The 24,379-nt window shown below is 31.9% G+C and overlaps 1 pseudogene; it reads left to right on the top strand.

Annotated features, from left to right (window-relative positions):
• On the top strand, positions 1–3,408 carry LOC140882369 (putative disease resistance protein RGA4; annotated as a pseudogene).
• Positions 3,409–24,379: the final 20,971 nt, after the last annotated feature.

The following is a 24,379-nucleotide window of genomic DNA, read 5'->3' as shown; positions in this document are numbered from 1 at the left end:
ACCGTGTTTGGTGAAGAAGAGTGGAGGAAAAAGTATCTGTTTCTACATTTAATAATTTCATCAATAATACATTTCTTCGACCATTCATCCATTACTTGCCCAACTCTTGATTCCTTGCAGTACTTGAATTTCTGAATTGTGATGGCGGAGGCATGTCTTCAGCTTTTGTTGGATAATCTGATCTCTCTGATTAAAGAAGAGGTTGGATTGATCATGGGCGTGGAGCAGGAGATGAACAAGCTTTCCAGTAACCTCACCGCCATCCAAGCGGTGCTGGAAGATGCACAACGGCAGCAGCTGGAAAGCAAGCAGATTCGAGATTGGCTCTGCAAGCTCAACGACCTCACTTACGAGATCGAAGATATCTTGGATGAGTGAAATCTCCAAACTGAAGCATAATAAGTCTAGCAAATCAAGTCCTAATTTTGGTCTGAAGAAAATTCTGTATCGACGCAAAATCGGGAGGAGGATGAAACAAGTTACTGGAAAATTGGACATGATTGCTGCGGAGCGCGAAAAGTTTCATCTTCGTGAGATGGGTATAGAGAGGAAGAGTTACTATGCTGCCACACGTGAGACAAGTTCCATTTTGAATGAATCTGAACACATTTTTGGAAGGGATGAAGAGAAAGAGAAGATTGTGGATATCTTGGTGAACCAAGCGAAAGATTGTGAACAGCTCTCTGTGTTACCCATAATTGGCGTTGGAGGCCTTGGCAAGACAACTCTTGCTCGGATGGTCTTTAATGATACAAAAGTAGATGAGCATTTCGATAAGAAAATCTGGGTTTGTGTCTCTGATGATTTTGATTTGAAAACACTGATCAAGCCCATGATAGAGTCAGCAGCCGTTAAAGGAACTTGTTCTGATTTAACGTCCTTGGATGCTTTACAACGCCGCCTCCGGGAGCTGCTGAACCAGAAAAGATTCTTGCTGGTGTTGGACGATGTGTGGAACGATGATCAGGAGAAGTGGTGTAAGTTGAAGAATGCAATAGCATTTGGCTCCAAAGGTGCTACAATTGTTGTCACCACACGTCTTAAGAAGGTGGCAGACATCATGGGAACACTTCCCGCCCACCACTTACCGGGGTTGTCTGATGAGAATTGTTGGCTGTTGTTTAAAGATCGTGCTTTTGGACAAGAGAAAGAGGAACACCCAAATCTTGAACCCATTGGGAAGAAGATAGTGCAAAAATGTTGCGGGGTGCCCCTTGCTGCAAAGGCCCTTGGAGGTCTTTTGAGATTTAAGAGGACAGAAAAGGAATGGCTTCATATCTTGGAGAGTGAAATATGGAATTTACCACAAGAAGAGACTTTGCTGTTACCAGCCTTGCAATTGAGTTATCACCATCTTCCCTTGGAATTGAGACGTTGTTTTGCTTACTGTGCAGTATTTCCTAAAGATTCAGTGATTAAGAAAGAAAAGGTGATATTTCTGTGGATGGCTCATGGGTATATTTCATCAAATGGAATACTTGAAGAGGAGGATATAGGCAATGAAATATGGAACGAGCTAGTTTTGAGATCTCTGTTTCAAGATGTGACAGAGGATTATACGGGAACCACATTCACTATGCATGATCTTGTTCACGATCTCGCTCAATCAGTAATGGAGAACAAAGTTCCCGGAGTTGAAGGACAATGCAATGATAAAAGTGCAACGGAACGCAAAATCCGCCAGGTAAATTTGGGAAACAATCACGTGGCTTTTCCTTCTAGCATTCGAGTGGAGATAGATTTATCTTTCTGTTTAATGAACCTGAATGGTTTAAGAACGCTAGATGCAAGTTGGACAAGAATTGATAATGTACCTTCAACAATCGGCAATCTGAAACATTTGCGTTACTTGAATTTGTCTTCCACTGAGATTCATACACTTCCCAAAGCCATATGTAGTCTTTGGAATTTGAAAATTTTGAACCTAAATTGTTGTTACGATCTTGTTGGGTTGCCTGAAGAAATGAGATTGTTAAGAAATATGCGTCATCTTTTATTGGAAGACTGTTGGTCATTGGATGAGATGCCTCCAAAAATTGGGGAATTAAGTTCCCTTAAAACATTGAGCCTGTTCGTTGTGGGTAGCGGAAAAGGCAATCGACTTGGGGAAGTGCAATTCTTAAATATTGGAGGCAAACTTGAGATTCGTCACCTTGAAAGAGTGGAAAAGCACGAGTATGCAAAGATGGCAAATCTTCATGAAAAAGAGAATCTTCGTCAATTGATCTTAAAATGGGAAAATTACAGATTTGGAATGGAAAAGATGGATGAAAACGTATTAGAAGCCCTGAAACCTCACCCAAATATCAAAATTATAAAGATAGATGGATTCATAGGAAGGTACTTTCCCCAATGGTTGAGAAATTCAAGTTTGTTGAATTTAGTTGAATTTCATTTACTTAATTGCCCAAATTGTTTGCGTCTTCCACAATTGGGGAAGCTGCCTCATCTTAAAATCATGGATTTAAGAGATGTTGGTGTGGAGTACATAATAATGGAGGATGAAATAATAATGGAATATGGAATTAGCTCAAAATTATTCCCATCGCTGGAACAACTCACATTGGATGATCTACAAAATCTAAAAGGCTTTTCAAAGGAAAAGGTGACAGAAATATCAATATTCCCTCGTCTTCAAAAGCTTGACATTCAGAGATGCTCTTCGTTGATATTGCCACAACTTCCATCTCTCAAAGAGCTGGCAGTATGCAAAGGTATCGATTTAACCTCGTTATCGAGACCTGAATTGCTGACTTGTCTCACAATTCGTGGTGGAGATATTCCGGATGAGGTGCTGGAAAATCTCACTAGTCTCGAATCATTGAATATCCATGACGAATATGAGAAATATCTTGAAAGTTTAGATTCACGGAAGCGGGAGAGGTTGACATGTTTCCCTCGCGGTTGGTCTCCACACCTCACTTCTCTCAAGGAATTAACGATCAGTAGTTGCCAAGAATTTGTTGAGTTACCGGAAGATATAAGATACTTGAAATCGCTTACCGAAATCCGGCTTTATGATCTTCCAAAGATGGTATCCTTGCCGGAAGCCATAAAGCACGTCCCCTCCCCCTTCTCTCTATGCTTGCATCTCCTTCCTGAGCTGACTACAATGGCAGCTGCTTGTTTCACAAGTTGTACATGTATAAGTGAACTGAGGATCTTGCGTTGCCCAAAGCTATCATCCCTTCCAGAAAGTATCAAAGAAATGGAACATCTCGTACATTTAGAGATTCGGGTCTGCCCAGAATTGGAGAGGCGATGCGACAAAGAAAAAGGTGAAGATTGGCACAAGATAGCACGCATTCCGTACGTAGTTATAGGTGATAAATATTGGTTCAATGGATCGGAGGAATGATGTATTGTGAGATGATATATATGTGTGGTTATTATAACTAGAAAATTGCATTTGCAACGCACGTGACACGTTATAATAATTTTATTAGTTGATTGCTTGGCTTTTTTAATTGAGTGTTATATATTTTACTATCAATTTCAAACTTTCGTTATAATGATTTGATCACTAATTAGTTATTGAAGTGAGAACATTATGCTTTTAATTTTTTTTTTTACGATCGATTTGTGGTATCTAATCGATGCTTTTATGTTTTATACCTTGGATTTAATTTATTTTTTTAATTAATGACTTTAAAACAATATGTTATATATTTGTCGAAAAATGTAAAAAAATACATTGACTTTTTATAAACCGTAAGACTGAGCGTTTGCATTTTATTAAAAGCTATATATAGTTGATATATAACTGTGAAATTCAAATATTTTAATATGTGTAACAGTTCAAACACTACATTTTGATTGTTTTACATAGCAAAGAGATAATTATAGTACCCAATAATCTCCTTCCCAATAATTATGCTCGCAATCAATGTGAATCGAAGTCATGACCTTCACTTTGATACATATTGTATGACCGAATGATTATTGCATTTTCAATAATTATAGTCATTGGTAGCAATACTAATCCAATATTTTAAACTATATTGTATCTCAAACATCATGTTTCAATTGTACTTCTCAGTATGAATAGTTATTGCACTTCAACAAAAGTAATATCTGTTAAATAATAATTTTACTTCTATTGATTTGTAAGTTAAAATAATAATTTATTTGAAAGTTAAAACAATAATTTATTTGAAAGAAAATAATTTTTTTAGTTCCATTAGCACATCACATTTTGATTTTTAGTCAATTGATTTGTCAAATTTAACATTTAATACACTAACTTTTAATTTTGACTATTTTTAATCCAATTGTTGACGTGACATCTAATAAGTCAAAAAAATTTTAAGTTGCATCATTATTATAATGTCCATGTCAGTATTTTTCGATGCAAAATAAAGCATTTTCCAGTGTCACCGCCACAATTAGGTATAAATAGATTAAAATAAAATTTAGTATACAAAAAACAAATTTTGAAAACTTAGTGACCAAAACCTAAAATTTAAAAAGATAGTGAAAAATAATAATAATTTTTTAATTTAAAAGTTTTAGTTGAAGATAAAATTTGATCTTCTATGAATAAAGTGTATCTAAATCATATATATTTTTTACGTCTGATAAAACATGATGTTTATATGACTTGCTTTGATTTTCAAGTTTTTTGCTCATGCATAATACATTCACAATTTTGTGTATATTTTCTAGCGTATTGAATAACTTTGTTTTGTTAGCTTTGAAAATCAAATTTAATCTACATTGAATAATAATTAGCATATAAAATAATTAATGTCCTAACAAAAATACAATACAAAATAAATTTTTCTAACCATAAACTCTTATGTTAAAGTATTAACAAATTTATGCCAAAAAATTAATTTAGTCATACAATTATTTATTTAATTAATGATAAACACAATTGTTTTATAATTTTGTCATAATCTTATTTTAAAATAAAAAATATTAATATGTAAATGTCTCTCTCTTTTTTTTTTTTCCTTTTTCTGAAAAATCATATACATATAATATGCAATAATCAAGGTAAATTTTTTTTATTTTTTCAAATCTTGTAATATTTTTTTTCAGTAAACTATCATAGTTAGATTACATAGTCATCACCATTAGTTTTATAATATTATTCCTACAATCTAGAATACCAAAAATTTTAGTTAGATTACTAAATTCAAAAAAAAAAAAATAAACGAATTAAAACGAATTGATTGGATAAAATATGAGAATATCTTTCATTTATATGTGAAATATAGTCTCAATTATTTATGATTTGATTTACTTGTCTTGAACCAGATGAATAAATTAATGATTCAATTTATTTTTTTCGCGAAACTATAATGACCAAAATATTATGTTAAAAAGTTTAGAAGACTAAAACATAGCGATGATGATAAATGTTGAAAGTAAGTTGTAAAATTAATATATATTTTTTAGATTAAAACAACTTTCAATTAATAAAACTTTAACTTTAGAACATGAATTAAATATTAATAATTAATTCACATAAATAAATAAATAGACATAAATTAAATAATCATTGAAAAAACTACAAAATGACATAAAATAACATTGAAAATGACAAAAGGTAGTCATTAAATGAAATAAAATAAATACAAAACTGTAAATTCATAACTAAATAACCACTTTTATATAGATAAATATTATATTATAATGTAGTTCAAACATCAACATGAAAGTTGGTTATAATTATATATTTTTTAATTTGGATAAAAAAATATCAGTGTTGATTACACTTTTAGTTCAACAATAAAATATTTTTAATCCCAAATTTTTTTTAAAGGATCACATAGTTAGTTATCACCATTATTTTTGTAGTCCCCCTTCTTAAAAAATAGAATTCCAAAGAATTTTGTTAGCTTACCAAATGCAAAAAATAAACTAATTGATTGAATAAAATAGGGTAATACATTTCTAATAAAAGTGAAATAAAATCTCGATTTATGATATGATTTATTTTGAACAAGCCGATAAAAGTTAATAACTCGATTGAAATTTTTTTTTCTAAAAGTTTAATACTAAATTATGTTAAAAATTTAAAAGACTAAAAACATAGTGTTGGGTTTTTGGAATACAAGCAATCTTGATTTTGATGATAACAAAACTTGTTACTGTTTTTCTAACATATTTACTCTAGTGTGAAGTTGTCAACTCAAGATGGAAGCCAAAACTCGAAATTAGCTAAACTGAATTTCTTGCGAGCTCCAGTGTTTCAATGATATCTTACATCTCAGTGATCCAAATGATTAGCCGCCAAAGAAAATGCAAATAAAACTTAATTTGGAACATATATTATTTCACATCAGTTGAGCCAAAACGGATGTTATCTAGATCAAACTGACGTCGCAATACCAAACTGACGTCGCAATACCAAACTGAATCGGATCAGTTTAGCAGAAATACAGAAGCAGTTTACCTCGAGCAGTTCTGGTTTATTGGCCATATCTTGCAGCTCGATTATCCGAATGGAACGATTAACCATGCGTTGGAAAGATAAGAGAATGATCTACAAATCTTATTCACAAGTCGAAGACTAAATCGAATTCTAAGGAGATGATAAACTGCGTTGAAGTTACTAGTTTGGAAGTGAAATTCTGCAGAGCAGAATTTCTAGAACAGTCTGGTGTATTAAGCATAACTTTCGCATTTGAACTCCGAATTGAGTGATTCTTGATTCCGTGGAAAGCTAAGAGAAAGGGCTACAACTTTCATGTTTATCACTTTGCCCAAAAATCAACGAATCAAGAGATATGATACTAAACTGATCGTAAGATTACTAAACTGCTCCAAAATCAGTTTAGCTCCTAAACTGATTTTGTGCTCAACAGAAATTTTGTGCAGCTCTGGTATTTCGACCATAACTTTTGCATATGAACTCCACATTGATTGATTCTGGTGGCGTTGGAAAGCTAAGATCAAGGGCTACAACTTTTGTATTCATCACTTTGCCCAGCAATCAACAAATCAAGAGATACAGAGCTAGACTGATCACATGTCTCGGAAGTTGCTAAACTACTACCTAAACTGAAGTTGACCAAGAGTAGTTTACCCACCCAAACTAAAGATCGCTCAACTGCTACAGCACCCAAACTACTCCAAGTCCAGTTTCGCACCAAATTTTAGTTTAGCAAGATCAGTTTCGCTTAAGACCAGTTTAGTAAAATTCAGTTTAGCTCCAGAAAAGGTACATAAACAGTACAAAAGTATTTTAACGGCTCTATTTCTGTGTCTAACGGCTATATCACTCTTGGAGCCTATAAATACAACATCTTGGAGTTCAAACACAAGCTTTTGAAGGAGATTAAAAGTATGGACAACCTACTTGAAGAAATCAGCTAGTTGAGAGCAAAGCCCAAGGTGTGAAGAACACATCAAAATTCTTGAGCGTGAAAAGTCAAGTTCTTCACACCCAACTCACTCACATATAAAAGAGAGATGCATTCATAGATTAGTTGAGTGAAAGTCTTTACACAAAGACGTTAAAGATTGTGTTTGTAGTCTTGGCATAAAGACGTAAAACATTATGCGGATTGTGAGGTTGCGGCATACAATTGAGTGGTGGCTAGGAGTTCTTGTTTAGGCAGTGGGCAAGTCCTAAACCGGATTGGGTTTGTACAAATGGCTTGTATAAATCAAAGTCTTCTAGTGGATCCTTCCGAGGAATAAGAAGGGGTGACGTAGGAGTTGTTGAAATCTCCGAACATCCATAAACAAATCCTTATCTCTTTATTTCTTGCATTTATTCATTGCTACTGTTTTGGATTACATTGTTGAAGCATTTTATGTGTTTGATAAAATATCCAAATGTTGCATTCAAAGTGTTTGATAAAATGCTTCAACTAAACCGTTTTCATTACTTCAAATTGCATCCTTTTAAATTGATTTAAAAAATATTAAATTAGTTTCTACGAAGGATTATTTCGAGTGTCTTCCGCTTGGTTTGAAAACCAAACTCGATTTAATTCATCGGTGCTCAATATTTCAAGAACCGAGCTATTGTAGCTCAAAATCTTTTAAAAGTGTGTATTCACCCCCTTCTACACACCGTATCCGATCCTATCAATTGGTATCAGAGAGGGTTGTTCTTGAAACAGCATTTGAAACTGATTTTGACCTTTAAAATTCGTTTTTCATGATTTTTCTAACATATATATGCATAGTTGAGTTTTCTGGCAGCTTATAGCGACTTTGGGAAAAATGGCATAACTCTCTGCTCAAGTGTCCAAACGATAAACCGCTTTTTGCATTGCAAACTAGACACATAGAGGATCGCAGCGGTATAAAATTTGCAGCCTTATGATGCACGAGAAAAAACAGTTTATTCTGTAAATATTGAATCAGTGTGCTGCCGCAAAAATAGAGCATAGGACATGAGTTGGTGTTTTTGTCAAAAAGCTCAAGGATGTTGCACTCATCGATTGAAGACACTTATTGCCTCGAATAACAGCCATACATCGTCAAGAAAAACTCGGTACACTTATTTTAAAATTTTCTTCTAGAGAGCACTTGAGTTTGACTGTCAATATGATGTTCTATTTGTGCTAGCATGTTGTTGAATCAAACATGTCTAGTCAATTCCCTTACATCAGTAGTTGAAGCTTGCTAATTGCTCAACTTGATTATTTGTGTTAGATATTTTTGTACATTTCATATTTTTAAAAAATTTAAAATTTATGAAATGTCATATGCTACAATACTTTTTGTTTGCTCTTTAAAATTATTTTATGATCATATTATAAAGATAGGGAGAGTAATAATTTTTGACTTGCAATCGTATCTCTTGATCTTTGTGAGTGACTAAAATTCATAGCATGTGATATTTTCAAGCACTTCCCTCGATTATTTTTGTTTCGGCATTGTTGTTCGGAAATGCGATCTCTTTTACCAAAATAATCAAGTGGAGATGAAATTTTTTTTTTCATACATATTTCATTGAAGTTGTTTTCATGAGTTAGTCACCCCTCTACCTTTATAAAATATAGGGGGAGAGCTAATTATAATTTTAAGGGGGAGAAATTTATTTATTTTTTGTTTAATTTGTGTCTTTTTTATTCACACAAAAAAGGGGAGAAATATGTTAGTTAAAAATATGATTTTTGCATTACTTGAGTTTAAATGTTCATATTTTTATCCAAGTTTTGTGATCATCAAAAAGTGGGAGATTGTTGGGTTTTTGGAATACAAGCAATCTTGATTTTGATGATAACAAAACTTGTTATTGTGTTTCTAACATATTTACTCTAGTGTGAAGTTGTAAACTCAAGATGAAAGCCAAAACTCGAAATTAGCTAAACTGAATTTCTTGCGAGCTCCAGTGTTTCAATGATATCTTACATCTTAGTTATCCAAATATTAGCCGCCAAAGAAAATGCAAAAAAACTTAATTTGGAACATATCTTATTTCACGTCAGTTGAGCCAAAACGGATGTTATCTAGATCAAACTGACGTCGCAATACCAAACTGAATCGGATCAGTTTAGCAGAAATACAGAAGCAGTTTACCTCGAGCAGTTCTGGTATATTGGCCATATCTTGCAGCTCGATTATTCGAGTGGAACGATTCATCATGCGTTGGAAAGATAAGAGAATGATCTACAAATCATATCCACAAGTCTAAGACTAAATCGAATTCTAAGGAGATGATAAACTGCGTTGAAGTTACTAGTTTGGAAGTGAAATTCTGCAGAGCAGAATTTCTAGAACAGTTTGGTGTATTAAGCATTACTTTCGCATTTGAACTCCGAATTGAGTGATTCTTGATTCCGTGGAAAGCTAAGAGAAAGGGCTACAACTTTCATGTTTATCACTTTGCCCAAAAATCAACGAATCAAGAGATATGATACTAAACTGATCGTATGATTACTAAACTGGTCCAAAATCAGTTTAGCTCCTAAACTGATTTTGTGCTCAACCGAAATTTTGTGCATCTCTGGTATTTCGAGCATAACTTTTGCATATGAACTCCAAATTGATTGATTCTGGTGGCGTTGGAAATCTAAGATCAAGGGCTACAACTTTTGTATTCATCACTTTGCCCAGCAATCAACAAATCAAGAGATACAGAGCTAGACTGATCACATGTCTCGGAAGTTGCTAAACTATTACCTAAACTGAAGTTGACCAAGAGTAGTTTACCTACCCAAACTGAAGATCGCTCAACTGCTACAACACCCAAACTACTCCAAGTCCAGTTTCGCACCAAATTTTAGTTTAGCAAGATCAGTTTCGCTTAAGACCAGTTTAGTGAAATTCAGTTTAGCTCCAGAAAATGTACAGAAACAGTACAAAAGTATTTTAACGGCTCTATTTCTGTGTCTAACGGTTATATCACTCTTGGAGCCTATAAATACAACATCTTGGAGTTCAAACACAAGCTTTTGAAGGAGATTAAAAATATGGACAGCCTACTTGAAGAAATCAGCTAGTTGAGAGCAAAGACCAAGGTGTGAAGAACACATCAAAATTCTTGAGCGTGAAAAGTCAAGTTCTTCACACCCAACTCACTCACATATAAAAGAGAGATGCATTCATAGATTAGTTGAGTGAAAGTCTTTACACAAAGATGTTAAAGTTTGTGTTTGTAGTCTTGGCATAAAGACGTAAAACATTATGCGGATTGTGAGGTTGCGGCATACAATTGAGTGGTGGCTAGGAGTTCTTTTTTAGGCAGTGGGTATGTCCTAAACCGGATTGGGTTTGTACAAATGGCTTGTATAAATCAAAGTCTTCTAGTGGATCCTTCCGAGGAGGAAGAAGGGGTGACATAGGAGTTGTTGAAATCTCCGAACATCCATAAACAAATCCTTGTCTCTTTATTTCTTGCATTTATTCATTGCTACTGTTTTGGATTACATTGTTGAAGCATTTTATGTGTTTGATAAAATACCCAAATGTTGCATTCAAAGTGTTTCATAAAATGCTTCAACTAAACCGTTTTCATTATTCAACTTGCATCCTTTTAAATTGATTTACAAAATCTTAAATTAGTTTCTACGAAGGATTATTTCGAGTGTCTTCCGCTTGGTTTGAAAACCAAACTCGATTTAATTCATCGGTGCTCAATATTTCAAAAACCGAGCTATTGTAGCTCAAAATGTTTTAAAAGTGTGTATTCACCCCCCTCTACACACCGTATCCGATCCTATCAATTGGTATCAGAGAGGATTGTTCTTGAAACAACATTTGAAACTGATTTTGACCTTTAAAATTCGTTTTTCATGATTTTTCTAACATATATATGCATAGTTGAGTTTTTTGGCAGCTTGTAGCGAATTTGGAAAAAATGGCATAACTCTCTGCTCAAGTGTCCAAACGACAAACCGCTTTTTGCATTGCAAACTAGACACATAGAGGATCGCAGTGGTATAAAATTTGTAGCCTGGTGATGCACGAGAAAAAGCAGTTTATTCTGTAAAGATTGAACCAGTGTGCTGCCGCAAAAACAGAGCATAGGACATGAGTTGGTGTTTTTGTCAAAAAGTTCAAGGATGTTGCACTCATCAATTGAAGACACTTATTGCCTCGAATAACAGCCATACATCATCAAGAAAACCTCGGTACACTTATTTTAAAATTTTCTTCTAGAGAGCACTTGAGTTTGACTGTCAATATGATATTCTATTTGTGCTAGCATGTTGTTGAATCAAGCATGTCTAGTCAATTCCCTTACATCAGTAGTTGTGCTTAAATATATAAAATGGATGCTTAAATGATTTATGAATATTTCAGTTGGCATGTCAATCCTGACTTTGTATTGCTTGGCGGTTCGAGTTAATTTTGTCAATTTTTTATGAAGCTTGCTAATTGCTCAACTTGATTATTTGTGTTAGATATTTTTGTGCATTTTTCATATTTTTGGAAAATTTAAAATTTATGAAATGTCATATGCTACAACACTTTTTGTTTGCTCTTTAAAATTATTTTATGATCATATTATAAAGATAGGGAGAGTAATGATTTTTGACTTGCAATCGTATCTTCCAGATACTTGCGCTTTATAATTTCAAATATCAAATCCGTTTATTCGAAAAATGATTTGAGTTCCAATGTATTTTCTCTACTTGCATAAGTAATCACTAGTGTTTGTGAAAAAGAGGAGAAATAATATCATTGTGATATCATTATTTTTCTATGTGAATACCCTATACATGCTTAAATCTTTTTAGAATCATTCATTAAAGGGACACATCATAAGCTTACTTGTTTTGGGATCACAATGATATTTTACAACTTTTTGATCTACTTATACTTGTTGACTATATATGGTGGCAAAAGTAGAGAAATATGGAAGATGATTTGATCAAGTAAATTTTTAATTATCTCTTGATCTTTGTGAGTGACTAAAATTCATAGCATGTGATATTTTCAAGAACTTCCCTCGATTATTTTTGTTTCGGCATTGTTGTTCGGAAATGCGATCTCTTTTACCAAAATAATCAAGTGGAGATGATATATATTTTTTTTCATACATATTTCATTGAAGTTGTTTTCATGAGTTAGTCACCTCTCTACCTTTATAAAATATAGGGGGAGAGCTAATTATAATTTTAAGGGGGAGAATTTTTTTGTTTGTTTGTTTGTTTAATTTGTGTCTTTTTGATTCACACAAAGGGGGGAGAAATATGTTAGTTAAAAATATGATTTTTGCATTACTTGAGTTTAAATATTTATATTTTTATCCAAGTTTTGTGATCATCAAAAAAGGGGAGATTGTTGGGTTTTTGGAATACAAGCAATCTTGATTTTGATGATAACAAAACTTGTTATTGTGTTTCTAACATATTTACTCTAGTGTGAAGTTGTCAACTCAAGATGGAAACCAAAACTCGAAATTAGCTAAATTAAATTTCTTGCGAGCTCCAGTGTTTCAATGATATCTTACATCTCAATGATCCAAATGATTAGCCGCCAAAGAAAATGCAAATAAAACTTAATTCTGAACATATCTTATTTCACGTCAGTTGAGCCAAAACAGATGTTATCTAGATCAAACTGACGTCGCAATACCAAACTGAATCGGATCAGTTTAGCAGAAATACAGAAGCAGTTTACCTCGAGCAGTTCTGGTATATTAGCCATATCTTGCAGCTCCATTATCCGAATGGAACGATTCACCATGCGTTGGAAAGATAAGAGAATGATCTACAAATCATATTCACAAGTAGAAGACTAAATCGAATTCTAAGAAGATGATAAACTGCGTTGAATTTACAAGTTTGGAAGTGAGCATTTGAACTCCGAATTAAGTGATTCTTGATTCCATGAAAAGCTAAGAGAAAGGGCTACAACTTTCATGTTTATCACTTTGCCCAAAACTCAACGAATCAAGAGATATGATACTAAACTGATCGTATGATAACTAAACTGCTCCAAAATCAGTTTAGCTCCTAAACTGATTTTGTGCTCAACCGAAATTTTGTGCAGCTCTGGTATTTCGAGCATTACTTTTGCATATGAACTCCAAATTGATTGATTTTGGTGGCGTTGGAAAGCTAAGATCAAGGGCTACAACTTTTGAATTCATTACTTTGCCCAGCAATCAACAAATCAAGAGATACAGAGCTAGACTGATCACATGTCTCGGAAGTTGCTAAACTACTACCTAAACTGAAGTTGACCAAGAGTAGTTTACCCACCCAAACTGAAGATCGCTCAACTGCTACAGCACCCAAACTACTCCAAGTCCAGTTTCGCACCAAATTTCAGTTTAGCAAGATCAGTTTCGCTTAAGACCAGTTTAGTAAAATTCAGTTTAGCTCCAGAAAAGGTACATAAACAGTACAAAAGTATTTTAACGTCTCTATTTCTGTGTCTAACGGCTATATCACTCTTGGAGCCTATAAATACAACATCTTGGAGTTCAAACACAAGATTTTGAAGGAGATTAAAAGTATGGACAGCCTAATTGAAGAAATCAGCTAGTTGAGAGCAAAGCCCAAGGTGTGAAGAACACATCAAAATTCTTGAGCGTGAAAAGTCAAGTTCTTCACACCCAACTCACTCACATATAAAAGAGAGATGCATTCATAGATTAGTTGAGTGAAAGTCTTTACACAAAGACGTTAAAGATTGTGTTTGTAGTCTTGGCATAAAGACGTAAAACATTATGCGGATTGTGAGGTTGCGGCATACAATTGAGTGGTGGCTAGGAGTTCATGTTTAGGCAGTGGGCAAGTCCTAAACCGGATTGGGTTTGTACAAATGGCTTGTATAAATCAAAGTCTTCTAGTGGATCCTTCCGAGAAGGAAGAAGGGGTGACGTAGGAGTTGTTGAAATCTCCGAACATCCATAAACAAATCCTTGTCTCTTTATTTCTTGCATTTATTCATTGCTACTGTTTTGGATTACATTGTTGAAGCATTTTATGTGTTTGATAAAATACCCAAATGTTGCATTCAAAGTGTTTCATAAAATGCTTCAACTAAACCGTTTTCATTACTTCAACTTGCATCCTTTTAAATTGATTTACAAAATGTTAAATTAGTTTCTACGAAGGATTATTTCGAGTGTCTTCCGCTTGGTTTGAAAACCAAACTCGATTTAATTCATCGGTGCTCAATATTTCAAGAACCGAGCTATTGTAGCTCAAAATGTTTTAAAAGTGTGTATTCACCCCCCTCTACACACCGTATCCGATCCTATCAATTGGTATAAGAGAGGGTTGTTCTTGAAACAACATTTGAAACTGATTTTGACCTTTAAAATTCGTTTTTCATGATTTTTCTAACATATATATACATAGTTGAGTTTTCTGGCAGCTTGTAGCGACTTTGGGAAAAATGGCATAACTCTCTGCTCAAGTGTCCAAACGACAAACCGCTTTTTGCATTGCAAACTAGACACATAGAGGATCACAGAGGTATAAAATTTGCAGCCTGGTGATGCACGAAAAAAAGCAGTTTATTCTGTAAAGATTGAACCAGTGTGCTGCCGCAAAAACAGAGCAGAGGACATGAGTTGGTGTTTTTGTCAAAAAGCTCAAGGATGTTGCACTCATCGATTGAAGACACTTATTGCCTCGAATAACAGCCATACATCTTCAAGAAAACCTCGGTACACTTATTTTAAAATTTTCTTCTAGAGAGCACTTGAGTTTGACTGTCAATATGATGTTCTATTTGTGCTAGCATGTTGTTGAATCAAGCATGTCTAGTCAATTCCCTTACATAACTAGTTGTGCTTAAATATAAAAAAGGGACACTTAAATGATTTATGAATATTTCAGTTGGCATGTCAATCTTGACTTTGTATTACTTGGCGGTTCGAGTTAATTTTGTCAATTTTTTATGAAGCTTGCTAATTGCTCAACTTGATTATTTGTGTTAGATATTTTTGTGCATTTCATATTTTTGGAAAATTTAAAATTTATGAAATGTCATATGCTACAACACTTTTTGTTTGCTCTTTAAAATTATTTTATGATCATATTATAAAGATAGGAAGAGTAATGATTTTTGACTTGCAATCGTATCTTCCACATACTAGCGCTTTATAATTTCAAATATCAAATCCGTTTATTCGAAAAATGATTTGATTCCAATGTATTTTCTCTACTTGCATAAGTAATCACTAGTGTTTGTGAAAAAAGAGGAGAAATAATATCATTGTGAGATCATTATTTTTCTATGTGAATACCCCCTACATGCTTAAATCTTTTTAGAATCATTCATTAAAGGGACACATCATAAGCTTACTTGTTTTGGGATCACAATGATATTTTACAACTTTTTGATCTACTTATACTTGTTGACTATATATGGTGGCAAAAGTAGAGAAATATGGAAGATGATTTGATCAAGTCAATTTTTAATTATCTCTTGATCTTTGTGAGTGACTAAAATTCATAGCATGTGACATTTTCAAGCACTTCCCTCGATTATTTTTGTTTCGGCATTGTTGTTCGGAAATGCGATCTCTTTTACCAAAATAATCAAGTGGAGATGAAATTTTTTTTTTCATACATATTTCATTGAACTTGTTTTCATGAGTTAGTCACCCCTCTACCTTTATAAAATATAGGGGGAGAGCTAATTATAATTTTAAGGGGGAGAATTTTTTTTTTTTTTGTTTTGTTTAATTTGTGTTTTTTGATTCACACAAAAGGGTTGGGGGGGGGGGGGGGGGGGGGAATATGTTAGTTAAAAATATGATTTTTGCATTACTTGAGTTTAAATGTTCATATTTTTATCCAAGTTTTGTGATCATCAAAAAGGGGGAGATTGTTGGGTTTTTGGAATACAAGCAATCTTGATTTTGATGATAACAAAACTTGTTATTGTGTTTCTAACATATTTACTCTAGTGTGAAGTTGTCAACTCAAGATGGAAGCCAAAACTCAAAATTAGTTAAACTGAATTTCTTGCGAGCTCCAGTGTTTCAATGATATCTTACATCTCAGTAATCCAAATGACTAGCCGCCAAAGAAAATGCAAATAAATCTTAATTTGGAACATATCTTATTTCACGTCAGTTGAGCCAAAACGGATGTTATCTAGATCAAACTGATGTCGCAATACCAAACTGAATCGGATCAGTTTAGCAGAAATACAGAAGCAGTTTACCTCAAGCAGTTCTGGTATATTGGCCATATCGTGCAGCTCAATTATCCTAATGGAACGATTCACCATGCGTTGGAAAGATAAGAGAATGATCTACAAATTATATTCACAAGTCAAAGACTAAATCGAATTCTAAGGAGATGATAAACTGCGTTGAAGTTACTAGTTTGGAAGTGAAATTCTGCAGAGCAGAATTTCTAGAATAGTCTGGTTTATTAAGCATAACTTTCGCATTTGAACTCCGAATTGAGTGATTCTTGATTCCGTGGAAATATAAGAGAAAGGTCTACAACTTTCATGTTTATTACTTTGCCCAAAAATCAACGAATCAAGAGATATGATACTAAACTGATCGTATGGTTACTAAACTGCTCCAAAATCAGTTTAGCTCCTAAACTGATTTTGTGCTCAACCAAAATTTTGTGCAGCTCTGATATTTCGAGCATAACTTTTGCATATGAACTCCAAATTGATTGATTCTGGTGGCGTTGGAAATCTAAGATCAAGGGCTACAACTTTTGTATTCATCACTTTGCCCAGCAATCAACGAATCAAGAGATACAGAGCTAGACTGATCACATGTCTCGGAAGTTGCTAAACTACTACCTAAACTGAAGTTGACCAAGAGTAGTTTACCCACCCAAACTGAAGATCGCTCAACTGCCACAGCACCCAAACTACTCCAAGTCCAGTTTCGCACCAATGTTCAGTTTAGCAAGATCAGTTTCGCTTAAGACCAGTTTAGTGAAATTCAGTTTAGCTCTAGAAAAGGTACATAAACAGTACAAAAGTATTTTAACGGCTCTGTTTCTGTGTCTAACGGCTATATCACTCTTGGAGCCTATAAATACAACATCTTGGAGTTCAAACACAAGCTTTTGAAGGAGATTAAAATTATGGGCAGCCTACTTGAAGAAATCAGCTAGTTGAGAGCAAAGCCCAAGGTGTGAAGAACACATCAAAATTCTTGAGCGTGAAAAGTCAAGTTCTTCACACCCAACTCACTCACATATAAAAGAGAGATGCATTCATAGATTAGTTGATTGAAAGTCTTTACACAAAGACGTTAAAGATTGTGTTTGTAGTCTTGGTATAAAGACGTAAAACATTATGCGGATTGTGAGGTTGCGGCCTACAATTGAGTGGTGGCTAGGAGTTCTTGTTTAGGCAGTGGGTAAGTCCTAAACCGGATTGGGTTTGTACAAATGACTTGTATAAATCAAAGTCTTCTAGTGAATCCTTCCGAGGAGGAAGAAGGGGTGACGTAGGAGTTGTTGAAATCTCCGAACATCCATAAACAAATCCTTGTCTCTTTATTTCTTGCATTTATTCATTGCTACTGTTTTGGATTACATTGTTGAAACATTTTATGTGTTTGATAAAATACCCAAATGTTGCATTCAAAGTGTTTGATAAAATGCTTCAACTAAACCGTTTTCAATACTTCAACTTGCATCCTTTTAAATTGATTTACAAAATGTTAAATTAGTTTCTACGAAGGATTATTTTGAGTGTCTTCCGCTTGGTTTGAAAACCAAACTCGATTTAATTCATCGGTGCTCAATATTTCAAGAACCGAGCTATTGTAGCTCAAAATGTTTTAGAAGTGTGTATTCACCCCCCCTCTACACACCGTATCCGATCCTATCACATAGCGATGAAGATAAAACTTGAAAGTAAGGTAAAAAAATTATTAAATTTTTTAGATTTATAGACAAATAAAAAATATAGCTTTCAATTGATAAAACTTTCGTTTCGAACATGAATTAAATATTAGCAATTAATTTTATCTACAATAAATACATAGATATATACAAATAAAATACTCATTGAACAAAACTATACAATGAATAAAAAACTTCAAAAACCTTAAAAATGACAAAAATAATTATTAAATTCATAAATAAAGTGCTACTTTTATATAGATATAGATATATATATATATAGATATAGATATAGATATAGATATAGATATAGATAAATTTTCAGTTATATATATATATATATATATATATATATTATTAATAATAATAAGTATTATACTATAGTTCAAACATCAACATGATTATTTGTTTACCTTCAATTCGATAAAAAAGTATAAATGTTGTTGATTACACTTTTAGTTTATCATTGAAATATTTTTGGTCCCTAAAGTTTTCTAAGATATTACTTAGTTAGGCATCATTGTTAATTTTATAGTTATTCTTCCTAAAAACAGGAATACAAGAAATTTTAGTTAAATTACCAAATTCCAAAAAATAAATGAATTGATTGAATAAAGTATGAGATACGTTTCCTATATAAGTAAGAATACAATATCGATTTATGATTATGATATGATTCTACTTGTTTTGAATCAGATGATTAAAATTAATGATTTGATTTAATTTGTTATTTGTTTAAAAGTTTAATAATCAAAATATTATGTTATAAGAATGAAGACTAAAAGCATAGCGTTGAAGATAAATGTTGAAAATAATTTCACAAAATTAATAAATTTCTTTGATGTAGAGAAAAAAAATTTTAATATAGCTTTTAATTAATAAAACTTTAATTTTAGGACATAGGTTAAACATTAGCAATTATGTTTACTTAGAATAAATAAATAGATACAAATTAAATACTCACTAAATAAAACTTCAAAATTACAAAAAAAAACCTCTAAACACCTTGAAAATTTCAAAAAATTAACCATTAAATGAAATAAAATTGAGGATATAAATAAAAAATAATTTTAGGATATGAATTAAATATTAGCAATTAATTTTACCTATAATAAATAAATAGTTATAATTAAATACTCATTGAATAAAACTACAAAATGACATAAAAAAATTCAAAAAGTATTTGGAATGACAAAAAATAACCACTAAATGAAATAAATTGAGAATAAAAATAAAACTTTAATTTTAGGACATGAATTAGAATAAATAAATAGTGACATGCAAATTAAATACGCATTGAATAAATTTATATAATGACCTCAAAAACCTAAAAAATTCTTGGAAATGACAAAAAAATAACTATTAAATGAATTAAAATGATGATAAAAATGTAAATTAACAACTAAACTTTAATTTTAGGACATTAATTAAATATTAACAATTAATTTTACCTAGAATAAATAAATAGTGACAAATTAAATATGCATTGAATAAATCTATAGAATGACATAAAAAACCTCAAAAAGTCTTGAAAATGACAAAAAAATTAATCATTAAATGAATTGTAAAGAGGATAAAAATGTAAATTCACAACTAAAGTGTCACTTTTATAGATATAATAGATAATAGATATTGAAGTACGTTAGTATGACTAAGAACAAAAATTTTAAGTAGATGAATGCATGAATGATGTTTTTATTTGATATTAGATTGTGCACGCATAATAGACAAAAATAAATACTATCTCGAAAAACAATCTTAGCTAGCTTACATCTCCGATCATAGCCCGTAGGTTAGACTTTGATCGAGAAAATAAGTTTTACGACGATAGGGAAGATGAAAATATTCACTGAAAGAAGTTAATGACAAGTTGCTTGACGATTTTTGTTTGTTTTACATCTTTGTTGATTTTTGTTTTTCATATGTTCGAATTATAATAATCTAATTGATGCTCTGTTGTAATACTTCGAAAGAAACTGAAACTTGATGTGTGGAGATTTTTCCCCAAAATTTATATTGTGAGAAATTTTAATGTCAAATTGAAAATTCGATATCCATAACTACATAGTTCTCATATTTTATTATAACTAGTTAAATTTTTTGTTATCCTAAATTTTAATCAATCTTATTATTTTTATTGCGAATTCATGTTATAATCAAAATTTTAACAAAAATATTTTATTTATTTTATAATAAAATTGAATAATAATCTTTATATATATATTATGGGGATCGGGGCGGGGATGGTGATGGGGTTTGAATTCAGGATCCCCGTCTCCGCCCCAATTCCATCCCTAGTGATCATTGAGAATGATACAGGATCTTGACACGATCTTCTCAGAGTTGTTAAATAAGGATTTCAAGAATTAAAATTTTTTCCATTGACCAAATTTTTTATATTTCTAATAGAGAAAACGAGTAAGTGATATCTTGGTTAAATTTTTTGAGTTTAATCTATAAAATGAACTATAATTCAATTTTTCTTCCATTAGTGCAAGGCTAACATTTATCGACCAACTATTTGAACTCAAGACGGAGTTGAAGGCTTTGCATGCACAAAAAAGAACTGTAGTATGTTTCTAAAACAATTTTATATTATTTTGGAAACAAAATATTGTCTCCAAGAAATTAAATGGATTGTTTTACTTCTTTAGGAAAACCAAGTTGAAGGTATGAACAACCCAGATAACGGAGAGGTAAATCAATGCACATCAATAGCATTTTTTGAGTCTTTGCATTCGATCGGTATATGTGACATCTGGTAATAGTATATTTTTCTGTAGTTGTCTACTTAAAGCCCTCGACCCCTTATTTTTAGGCAACGATCGGAATGTCCGATCCCAAGTTCGAAGCTTTCGACCGTCCTTCCGAACTCATTCAGTGAACGCGTGTCCCTGCTTGGACAAAACAATGTTGTCGAGTCGGGACATTCACAATTAAGGTTGAATCAACGATTGGATGGTGTTTGTTTAATAAAGTTGTGATAGTTTTGTAGATTAAGAAGTTCACGAATTAATGCGCTACAAAATCAGCTTTTTGCACAATCCGAAGGCTTTCAAAAGTTGGCCCAATGGGATTCTTTGATTGAAAAAATTCATAAAGGATGTACTTTTGGAAACTGAACCATTTAATTTGGATGAGCATTCCTTCATGATATCTGAAGGCGCGAGAAACCTGTTGGGTATTGATATGGTCATTAGAGATGATAATTTTTCCCGCGAGTTTGAATTTTTGCGAGAAAAACCCAAAACGGTGCGGGGTCGGGGGGAATATTCGAGTATGGGTTCAAATTCGGGTTCGGCAATTTTAAAAAATCTCCGCAACATATTGGAGTGGATACGGGGATGCTATCTCCATCCCTTAACCCGTCCCGATAATAATAATAATAATGAAGTGTAAAAATATTTTATTTATCAAATTTTAATAAATAAAAATTCTTACAAATATTAAAATAAAAATTATTTATATTATTTATTTATATATTTTTTATGTTTCAAATTTTTTTCATGTAACGAGACATATAAACTAATAATATATATCTATGTACATTTTGTTATTTAGTTTGATAATTTTTTTAAAAAATATATTCTTAATAAATTTTTGATATATATTATTTTATTTAAAATATTTTTATTAAATTTGAAAGTTAATGTTATATTCAAAATTTTACCAAAAATATTTTATGTATTTTATAATAAAATTAAATAATAATTTTTTTATTCTTATATAATAAAATTTGCTAATATATATATATATATATATATATATATTTATATATATAATGGGGATGGGGATGGGGACGGGGTTTGAATTCGGGATCCCCGTCCCCGCCCCAATTCCATCCTTAGTGGTCATTGAGAATGGTCCAAGATCTTGACACGATTTTCTCACAGTTGTTAAGTAAGGATTTCAAGAATTGAATTTTTTTTCTATTGACCAAATATTTTATATTTCTAATAGAGAAAATGAGTAAGTAATATCGTGGTTAAATTTTTTGAGTTTAATCTATAAAATGAACTATAATTCAATTTTTCTTCCATTAGTGCAAGGCTAACACTTATCGACCAACTAATTGAACTCAGGACGGAGTTGAAGGCTTTGCATGCACAAAAATGAACTCTAGTATTTTTCTAAAACAATTTTATATTATTTTGGAAACAAAATATTGTGTCCAAGAAATTAAATGGGTTGTTTTAATTCTTCAGGAAAACGAAGTTGAAGGTATGAATAACCCGAATAACGGAGAGGTAAATCAATGCACATCAATAACATTTTTTTGAGTCTTTGCATTCGATCGGTATATGTGACATCTGGTAATAGTATATTTTTCTGTAGTTGTCTACCTAAAGCCCTCGACCCCTTATTTTTAGGCAGCGATCGGAATGTCCGATCCCAAGTTCGGAGCTTTCGATCGTCCTTCCAAACTCATTCAGTGAACGTGTGTTCCTTCTTGGACAAAACAATGTTGTCGACGGATAAAAGATTGGAGTAATAAAGTTGTGATAGTTTTGTAGATTAAGAATGGAGTAAATCTGAGGTTGGGACATTCACAATTAAGGTTGAATCAACGATTGGATAGTGTTTGTTTAATAAAGTTGCAGGGACGTAACTAGAATTTTTTTTCAAGGGAGGCTAAATTTTAGGTACAAAAAAATTATAGACATTGGATATTCTAATCTATCATACATACATATATATATATATATACATGTTTATATAATCTAATTAACTCTCTAAATTTATATATCATTTAGTTTTTCATAAGTTTTTAATTTTATTAAATATCAATATCATAATAATGATATAAAAATCTAACTTTTATTATATTAGCTCCCCTAAACTTAATAGAGAATATTATATTATATCATTACACGATTTTTTTTTTGAAAAAAATAAAACATTTTCCATTTGAAATCTAATATACAGATCGATACTTGTTTAATTTTTTAATTAATTATCTTTATAATATAATCTACTATTAGTATAATATAATTGAAATTTCTCAAACTCAATTTGAAAATTTAGTTGGTCCAAATCAAAGTTAAAATAGCCCAAAACATAAAAAAATATGTTTGATAGAACCCAAAACAAAAAAATATTTTTTAGTCTATATCAAACAATGAAAGAGCCCAAAATAAATTTTTTTTGAAAGAGCCCAAAAAGGGAAAAAAAACATTATATTGGACCTTAAAAATATACACATATATATTAATATATGGGCTAAGGGTGGGGGATAGACTGGGCTGAAACCCAGTCCAGCCCCTACTGTTGGTCCGTCCCTGTAAAGTTGTGATAGTTTTGTAGATTAAGAAGTTCACAAATTAATGCGCTACAAAATCAGCTTTTTGCACAATGCAAAGGCTTTCAAAAGTTGGCTCAATGGGATTTTTGATTGAAATATTCGTAAAGAATGTACCTCTGGAAACTGAACCATTTAATCTGGATGAGCATTCCATCAAGATATCTGAAGGCGCGAGAAACCTGTTGGGTATTGATGTGGTCATTAGAAATGATAATTTTTCCCGCGAGTTCGAATTTCTGCGAGAAAAAACCCAAAACGGTGCGGGATCGGGGGAGAATATTCGAATACGGGTTCAAATTTGGGTTCGACGATTTTAAAAAATCTCGGCAACATATTGGAGTGGGTATGGTGAAGCTATCTCCATCCCCAAACCCGTCCCGATAATAATAATAATGAAGTGTAAAAATATTTTATTTATAAAATTTTATTAAATAAATATTTTTACAAATATTAAAATAAAAATTATTTCTATTTTTTATTTATATATTTTTTATGTATCAAATTTTTTTCATGTAACGAGACATATAAACTAATAATATTGATCTATGCATATTTTGTTATTTATTTGATAAATGTTTTTAAAAAATATATTCTTAATAAATTTTTGATATATAATATTTTATTTAAAATATTTTGATTAAATTTGAAAGTTAGTGTTCTATTCAAAATTTTAACAAAAATATTTTATGTATTTTATAATAAAATTGAATAATAAATTTTTTATTCTTATATAATCAAATTTACTAATATATATATATATAGAGTTTCTTTCAAGTGCCCACCTACTATGCCCACCATCATGCCCACCAATGATGTGACACTATTCTATTGGATGTGATAAAGATGTGATAAACTGTAGGTCCAATAG

The sequence above is a fragment of the Henckelia pumila genome, chromosome 2 (genome assembly GCF_033568475.1).
Source record: "Henckelia pumila isolate YLH828 chromosome 2, ASM3356847v2, whole genome shotgun sequence".
NCBI lineage: Eukaryota > Viridiplantae > Streptophyta > Magnoliopsida > Lamiales > Gesneriaceae > Henckelia > Henckelia pumila.
Note: the sequence above shows the minus strand (reverse complement) of the source record. Positions and strands in the feature narration are given on the sequence as shown.